This window comes from Scyliorhinus torazame, chromosome 13, assembly GCF_047496885.1.
Source record: "Scyliorhinus torazame isolate Kashiwa2021f chromosome 13, sScyTor2.1, whole genome shotgun sequence".
Classification (NCBI taxonomy): Eukaryota; Metazoa; Chordata; class Chondrichthyes; order Carcharhiniformes; family Scyliorhinidae; genus Scyliorhinus; species Scyliorhinus torazame.
The window spans coordinates 145,445,376-145,454,328 of NC_092719.1; the positions used below are offsets into that span (position 1 = coordinate 145,445,376).

An 8,953-nucleotide genomic window follows, 5' to 3' on the forward strand; every position below is an offset into this window, starting at 1 on the left:
TTATGGGTAAGGGAGGAGGAGAAGTCTAAGTAGTTTATCAGCATTATTGGACATCTGTGATGAGTTAAGATCTTATGACTGTGTTTCCAAACACAGCTGCTGTAAAATAAGTGACTGTATTATATTAGATTTTGGTAAAGGAACAAAACGTCATCATTTAATGAGACACTTTATAGAGCCCTTCATCATCAATATTGGGTTTGACTATTTTCGGTCATAATCACTGCTCCCACTTTCTCAGCAGGTACTGGTAATGGTTTTAATGTAACTCACCTTCTGACTCCCCAGAGCCTATCCACCACCGACAAAGCACAAGTCACGAGTGTGATGGAATACTTCCCACTTGCCTGGATGAGTGCAGTTCTAACAGCACTAGAAGCTCAATACCATCCAGGAGATAGAAGCATGTTTGATTGGCACCCTTTCCACAAACATTCAATCCCTCCACCACCACCAACTCACAGTAGCAGGTGCACCATCTACAAGATGCATTGCAGGAACTCCAAGGCTTCTTAGACAGAGCCTTCCAAACCCACAACCACAACCATCTAGGACAAAGGCAGCAAATGCATAGGAATCCCACTACCTGCAAGTTCCCCTCCAGGTCACTCACCACCCTGACTTGGAAATACATCATCGTTCCTTCAGTGTCGCTGGGTCAAAATCCTGGAACCCCCACCGCAACATCACTGTGGTGTATTTAATCCACATGGACTGCAGCAGTTCAAATAAGCAGTTCAGCATCACCTTCTCAAAGGCAATTATGGATGGGCAATGAATGTTGATCTCACCAGCGAAGCACACATCCCTTGAATGAATTAATAAAAGGGCCCAATTGGTTACCCCATTGCCCCCACCTCTTTTTAACCATATGAAACAAGCATCTCTTTTGTCTTTAATCGACTCAATCATGGCTTTTTCTTTTGATCCCATCATACCCATCCTTTTTCCACAGCTCCACATTTGCTTCAAAAACGATTACCTCTCTAACTAAGCCCAGTTCTGATGAAAGATCTGACGCACCATCAATTCACGACAAGGTGATGAGAACGAGTGAACATAGGCTTTATTATCCAAGAACTTGCCTGCCTGTGACTGCTGTAACAATGAGCGCCGCCCACAGGCGGCAGGTCTATATACTGCCCTGGGGTGGGGGGAACCAGAGGTGGAGCCCACCAGGGTTCCAGTACAATACATGGAAGGAGATCATATTACCATTCCCTGGCCATAGGCCACAGTACTATACAGTCAACTTATATTATGGTGAATACATTCACCCCAACATCATAACCATGAAACACTGGGCGAAATTCTCTTGCCTTCCTGCAGCTTGTTTCACGGTGGTGAGAGGCAGCCCACCAGTGTCTGGCAGTGGATCTTCTGGTTCCACTACTGTCAATGGGATTTCTCAGTGACCCACCCCACAACGCCAGGAAACCCTTGGTGGGACCAGAAGATCCTGCCGGTGTGAACAGCCCGAAGATCTCGCCCTTTGTCTCCACAGATGCTGCCTGGTCTGCTGAGTGTTTCCAGCACTGTCTGTTTTTCTTACATTAACTTCTTACTGCTGTGAAATTTATTACTTTTACATTCAGGGCAGAATCTGCGACACTTGAGAAATCCACCGATGTGTAAACTTCGACATATTATTTGAATAGTAAGAATTTTATTTTCCTGGTTCCCCGACTTCTCACCTAACTGGCCAGCAATTGGGGAAACTAGTTTTCGGGTTTGTGCTGCTGGAGACCACTCTCAATAAATGCGATGATCTCACTTAACTGCAGGAGCTGCCTTGAATTTGCAAATGCTTTGTGCAGACTCCAGAGATGTGGGGGAAACCATTTGTCCTGCCAAAGATCTTTAGCCATTTGGTGAGTAGTATGTTGCACTTTGAAATACTTTATGCTAATAGATGTGACACTGTCGCTAGGCAGTTCCAATGAGGAATTCACAAACTGCAGTAACATTGAAATGTATTGGTTTGTTTAATGTAAATTTAATTTAATTAAATGATAATTTTGCATCAAGGTCACAATATGTCTTTCTCAGTTTAAAAATATATCTAGAAAATAAATACAGCTTAATGTCCCTGGGAGACACTTTGAGAACCGATGAAGGGTTCTACCCAAAATATTCATCTGTCTTTCTCTACCACGAAGAGTGAGAGAGGAGATTCTGGATAGTGTTATCCAGAATATAGTAAGAAGTCTTACAACACCAGGTTAAAGTCCAACCGGTATGTTTCGATATCCTGGAGCAGCGCTCTGAAAGCTAGTGATATCGAAACAAACCGGTTGGACTTTAACCTGGTGTTGCAAGACTTCTTACTGTGCTCACCCCAGTCCAACTCCGGCATCTCCACATCATTGTATCCAGAATATAGTTAAACCCCAGTGGAAAATATAGGTTCAGAAAAGGGTAGATGTGACTGATCGAGAACCGGGTAGCAAGGATTTCAGAGGTTGAAAATGCATAGATAGGAACAGGGAGGAGGTCCTACTTAAAGATTATCAGGAGTAAGGCTTGCAATTGAACAGCAGGACCTAAAGGGTAATAATCTCTGGATTGTTATCGGAGGTATCTTCAAATTTGCAGAGGAGCAGACAGATCAGGAGAATTAACATGTTGCTAAAGGGCTGAAAGAGGGTTTCTTTTTCTGGGGCACGGCCACATTTTCTCACAGGAAGAAGCTGTGCTGTTGGAATGGGCTCCTGTGGTAAAGGGTAAATATGGAGGTGACCAAGGGTGGGGGAAGGCATCTGCAAGAAGTATAAGCAGCCCAAATGTAAACGACACAAGGTAGCAAATGGGAAAGAATATAGTGAGGGAGTACATTGATGGCAAGGCAATAAAGAAAGAGTTATTGCATGGGAGTCTAAAAAGGTGGTTAAGCATAAAGTGGGGGGAGGTCCTATGAAAAATGAATTAAAATATTTGCTTTTTAAAAAATAAGCATTTTTATTCTCCTTTTTCACATTTTCAGCCAAATTTACACCCCCCAACAATCAATCAACGGTCACAAATACAATGTCAATCCCCTGGCCAACAATTCCTCCCTCCAACCAACCCCCAACATTTTAAATACAGACATCAAAGAAAGGATACAGAAATCCACCATCCACCCATACATAGTCATCAACAACATACACAGTCCAACCCCCCCCCCCTCCACTCCAGCCACCTCTAAATAACACGACCCCCCCTAATGTTCAATGTCATCCAATTCTTGAAAGTGCATAATAATCAAAGCCCATGAATTGTAGAACCCTTCCTTCCTGCCCCTCAATTCAAACCTCACCTTCTTGAGTGTTTAAAAACTCCAACAGATTCCCTCGCCATGCCAGGGCACAGGGGTTAAAATATTTGGGTGGTAATAAATGCAGTGTCCACAATAAAACAGGGGAGCTTGAAACAATCCTGCATGGAGAGGAACCAGAATGGGTGGGGTTTACCAATCAATCCATCGAGTGTTTTTCAGCAGTAGAGGCAGCCCGTCAGCAGGATTTCCTGGGCCCGCTGTTGTGTGACCAGAGTGAGAAAGATTTTGTTGAGTGTTATCCATTTCATTGACTTTGGATGGAATATGGCTGCTGGTGAATGTGACTCGATGGTTGAAACAATTGAGTGAGAAGTAGAGAGATTCTACATTGTGGAAGCGGAGTTAAAAAGACCGAGAAGATTGGACATGATGTTTTATTTGTGTGGGAAGCAAGGCGAGTGTGTGTAGCTACTTGAGATGTATCTTTGATGCATTGATTACTTAAAAGTAAAACTGACCTGCATTTGAAGTGTCCTTCACCTGTCAATTATTGTTTGAATGATGTTGATTTTAGTTGGTTTGTTACAGTAAAATTTAAGTGAAGTTTCATCTTAGTTTTTTTGTTGGCGTCATGGGAATTCCTTTCTTTTAAAAGTTCAGTCTCTATGGAAATTGTAAGAGTAGGGAGGTATGACATTAGATGATGGTGAGATAAGTACATTTAAAATAAAGGCTATATATGAAGTGAGCTAAGTGTATTTAAAATAAAAAAGGACATGTATTAAACAAACTCAAAAGGATAAAACCCCTGATCCAGATGGATTGCATCCACTATTTGAAATTAATTTGGGGAAGAGATAACAGAGGCATTACTACACATATTTATTAATTTACCAGAGAAAAGGATTAGGGTCAGAGGATTGGTGAATAGCTAATGTAATTCATATGTTTAAGAAGAGGGACAAAATATTTCCATGGAATTATTGACCATGCAGCTTAAATTCTCGGTAAGAAAAATAATTGAATTCTTACTGAAGGAGAGAATAGAAGGCCATCTAGAAATGAGAAATATAATAGTGAACTGTCAGCATAGATTTCAAACCTTGGTGAACTATATGAGGAGATAATAGAGATTAGGCAACAGTAAGGCAATAGATGCTATTAATCTAGAGTTTCAAAAGGTATTTCATCAGGCATGTTATGGTTCACAGAATTGTTTTTCTGCAGAAGGAGGCCATTTGTTCCATTGTGTCTGCACCAACTCTCCAAATGAGCATTATGGCTTAATGCCATTCCCCTGCCTTTTCCCCATATAATCCTGCTGATATTCAATATAAGGGCATCCCGAATCCCAGAAGGAAAACTTGGGAATGCCGATTCCTAACCATTTATTTGTGTGATTTGGAAAAAAATGTTGAGAAAAGAGATGAAACAAGGTGAGGGAAAGTCTTGTTGTAAATTATTCAAATAGCAAAACATATATTACACTTTTAAGTACACAGCAAGAAAGGCAACAGTAGAGATCAACATTTACAATTGACGACAAGAATGGCTACCCAGACAGTACACTTAAATTACTTCATATTTCTATGCCCTTCAGTTCTGTAGAAGGGTCATATGGGCTCAAAAAATTAACTATGATTCTCTGTCCACAGATGAAAATGAAATGATGCTGCCAAAGCTTCTGAATTTATCCAGCATTTTCTGTTTCTATTTCAGATTCTCTGTATGGAATTCCTACAGTGCAGAAGGGGGCCATTCAGCTCATTGAGTCAACACCGGCCCTCTGAAAGAACACCTTACCCAAGTCCACTCCCCCACCCTATCTGCACAACTTTGAACACTAAGGGACAATTTAGCTTGGCCAATCCACCCAACCTGCACATCTTTGGACTGAGAGGAAACTGGAGCACGTGGGGGAAATCCACACAGCCACATAGAGAAAGTGCAAACTCCACACAGACAGTCACCCAAAACCAGGATTGAACCTGGATCCCTGGCACGGAGACAGCAGAGCTAACCACAGTGCGACCGGGCTGCACCAGATTTCCAGTATTTGCAGTATATTGCTTTTATTTGCTTACATTACCCCCAATCCAAATCTACTTATTTTCCTCAACTCCAAGAATACAACTTCCAACAAAATAACATCCCATAGGTTTTAATATTATGTGCCAAATCCATCAAATAATTATGACACAAGACATGTAGCTTTTTTTTTTCAGGAACCATTTTTCTAGTTTAGGGTAGAACTTATGGGGTCTCACAGAGACGTCTGCTGCTTTCTTTTCTGCCCAACAGTTGGTTTCATCTGCCTGAGCTTCACAATTGGGCATGGCTATGATCCTGGTCTTTAGACTGATAGAACATAGAACATTACAGCGCAGTACAGGCCCTTCGGCCCTCGATGTTGCACCGACCTGTGAAACCACTCTAAAGCCCATCTACACTATTCCCTTATCATCCATATGTCTATCCAATGACCATCTGAATGCCCTTAGTGTTGGCGAGTCCACTACTGTTGCAGGCAGGGCATTCCACACCCTTACTACTCTCGGAGTAAAGAACCTACCTCTGACATCTGTCCTATATCTATCTCCCCTCAATTTAAAGCTATGTCCCCTCGTGCTAGACATCACCATCCGAGGAAAAAGGCTCTCATTGTCCACCCTATCCAATCCTCTGATCATCTTGTATGCCTCAATTAAGTCACCTCTTAACCTTCTTCTCTCTAACGAAAACAGCCTCAAGTCCCTCAGCCTCAAGTCCCTCAGCCTTTCCTCATAAGATCTTCCCTCCATACCAGGCAACATTCTGGTAAATCTCCTCTGCACCCTTTCCAATGCTTCCACATCCTTCCTATAATGCGGTGACCAGAATTGCACGCAATACTCCAAATGCGGCCGCACCAGAGTTTTGTACAGCTGCAACGTGACCTTATGGCTCCGAAACTCAATCCCTCTGCCAATAAAAGCTAACACACTATACACCTTCTTAACAACCCTCTCAACCTGGGTGGCAACTTTCAGGGATCTATGTACATGGACACCGAGATCTCTCTGCTCATCCACACTGCCAAGAATCTTACCATTAGCCCAGTACTCTGTCTTCCTGTTATTCCTTCCAAAATGAATCACCTCACACTTTTCTGCATTAAACTCCATTTGCCACCTCTTTGCCCAGCGCTGCAGCTTATCTATGTCCCTCTGTAACTTGTAACATCCTTCCGCACTGTTCACAACTCCACCGACGTTAGTGTCATCTGCAAATTTACTCACCCATCCTTCTACGCCCTCCTCCAGGTCATTTATAAAAATTACAAACAGCAGTGGCCCCAAAACACATCCTTGTGGTACACCACTAGTAACTGGACTCCAGTCTGAACATTTCCCATCAACCACCACCTTCTGTCTTCTTCCAGCTAGCCAATTTCTGATCCAAACTGCTAAATCACCCTGAATCCCATGCCTCCATATTTTCTGCAGTAGCCTACCGTGGGGAACCTTATCAAATGCTTTACTGAAATCCATATATGCCACATCAACTGCTTTACCCTCATCCACCTGCCTTTAGCAAAACCGTGTTGACTATTTCTAATCAAATTATTCCTTTCCAGATGATTATACATCCTATCTCTTATAAACCTTTCCAAGATTTTGCCCACAACAGAAGTAAGGCTCACTGGTCTATAGTTACCGGGGTTGTCTCTACTTCCCTTCTTGAACAAGGGGACAACATTTGCTATCCGCCAGTCTTCTGGCACTATTCCTGTAGACAAAGATGACTTAAAGATCAAAGCCAAAGGCTCAGCAATCTTCTCCCTAGCTTCCCAGAGAATCCTAGGATAAATCCCATCCAGCTCAGGGGACTTATCTATTTTCACACTTTCCAGAATGCGAACACCTCCTCCTTATGAACCTCAAGCCCTTCTAGCCTAGTAGCCTGAATCTCAGTATTCTCCTCGACAACATTATCTTTTTCCTGTGTGAATACGGACGAAAAATATTCATTTAGCACCTCTCCTGTCTCCTCGGACTCCACGCACAACCTCCCGCTACTGTCCTTGACTGGCCCTACTCTTACCCTAGTCATTCTTTTATTCCCGACATATTGATAGAAAGCTTTAGGGTTATCCTTGATTCTACCTGCCAAAGAGTTCCCATGTCCCCTCCTGGCTCTTCTTAGCTCTCTCTTTAGGTCCTTCCTAGCTAACTTGTAACTCTTGAGCGCCCTAACTGAACCTTCATGTCTCATCTTTACATCAGTCTCCTTCTTCCTCTTGACAAGTGTTTCGACTGCGTTTGTAAACCACGGTTCCCTTGCTCGATCACTTCCTCCCTGCCTGACAGGTACATACTTATCAAGGACACGCAGTAGCTGTTCCTTGAACAAGCTCCACATTTCCATTGTGCCCATCCCCTGCAGTTTTCCTCACCATCCGATACATCCTAAGTCTTGCCTCATCGCATCATAATTGCCTTTCCCCCAGATATAACTCTTGCCCTGCAGTATATACCTATCCCTTTCCATCACTAAAGTAAACGTAATCGAATTGTGGTCACTATCACCAAAGTGCTCACCTACCTCCAAATCCAACACCTGTCCTGGTTCATTACCCAGTACCAAATGGCCTCGCCTCTCGTTGGCCTATCTACATACTGTGTCAGGAAACCCTCCTGCACACATTGGACAAAAATGGACCAATTTAAAGTACTCAAACTATAGTGTTTCCAGTCAATATTTGGAAAGTTAAAGTCCCCCATAACAACTACCCTGATGCTTTCGCTCCTCTCCAGAAGCATCTTTGCAATCCTTTCCTCTACATCTCTGGAACTTTTTGGAGGCCTATAGAAAACCCCTAACAGGGTGACCTCTCCTTTCCTGTTTCTAACCTCAGCCCATACTACCTCAGTAGACGAGTCCTCATCAAACGTCCTTTCTGCCACTTTCACTTAAAAAATATCCATTTCACCCTGCTACTAGGCTAATCTGTAACTCACAAGTCCTCAATGCAACTAAAATCTTATCAGTTTATTTTTTAACCCAATTCTTTACTTTTCATTCCATTCCAACTTCCTAACAGGTATCCCAAGCTCCGATATTTTGAAGTCAGGTGAAAAGTGGCAGAATGGATTGCTAGCTGGCTGCAAGACAAAAGCCAGAGTGGGAGTAGAGGGCAATTATCTGGTGTGGCAGAATGTAGGAAGTGGTGTTCCACAAGGATCCATGTTGGGAGCACTGATGTTCACAATTTACATGAATGATTTGGACTCTGGAATCAAAAACACCGGGTGGAATATTGCAGCCCAATCATGGCAGGAGGTTGGAAGTGGTGGTGCGTGAAATGAAGTGAGCCGTTCAAAATACTTCAGCGGGTCAATCAAGTCCAGCTGGTATAAAATTTCACTCACCATTTCTAAGCCTGTGGATGATACCAAATTTGTAGGGTTGGCAGTGGGGGGGGGGGGGGAATATCGTTACGGAGGTGGGAAGAAGACTGCAACAAATTACAAGATGCCATCAATAAACATGAAGAATGGGCAAATTAATAAAGTTCACCTATAAGGAAAAGATTGTCAATCTGAGTCTCCTCTCTTGAAAAAAAGTGGCAGAAAAAAGATGGCTGGGAGGTGAAAAAGGTTTTGGCTCAGTGGATATCGAGAGAATACTTCCTGCTCAGGGGGCAAGAGAATA

The 8,953-nt window shown here is 42.8% G+C and overlaps 1 long non-coding RNA gene across 2 annotated transcripts in view; it reads left to right on the forward strand.

Moving 5' to 3' along the window:
* The window catches only part of LOC140388307 (uncharacterized), a 29,875-nt gene extending 21,167 nt beyond the window's left edge, over nucleotides 1-8,708 (forward strand). For both annotated transcript variants that reach the window (XR_011934139.1, XR_011934138.1), the window contains 2 exons: nucleotides 1,785-1,871; nucleotides 4,979-8,708. This is a non-coding gene — a long non-coding RNA (uncharacterized lncRNA). The remainder of the gene's footprint in view (nucleotides 1-1,784; nucleotides 1,872-4,978) is intronic.
* Nucleotides 8,709-8,953: the final 245 nt, after the last annotated feature.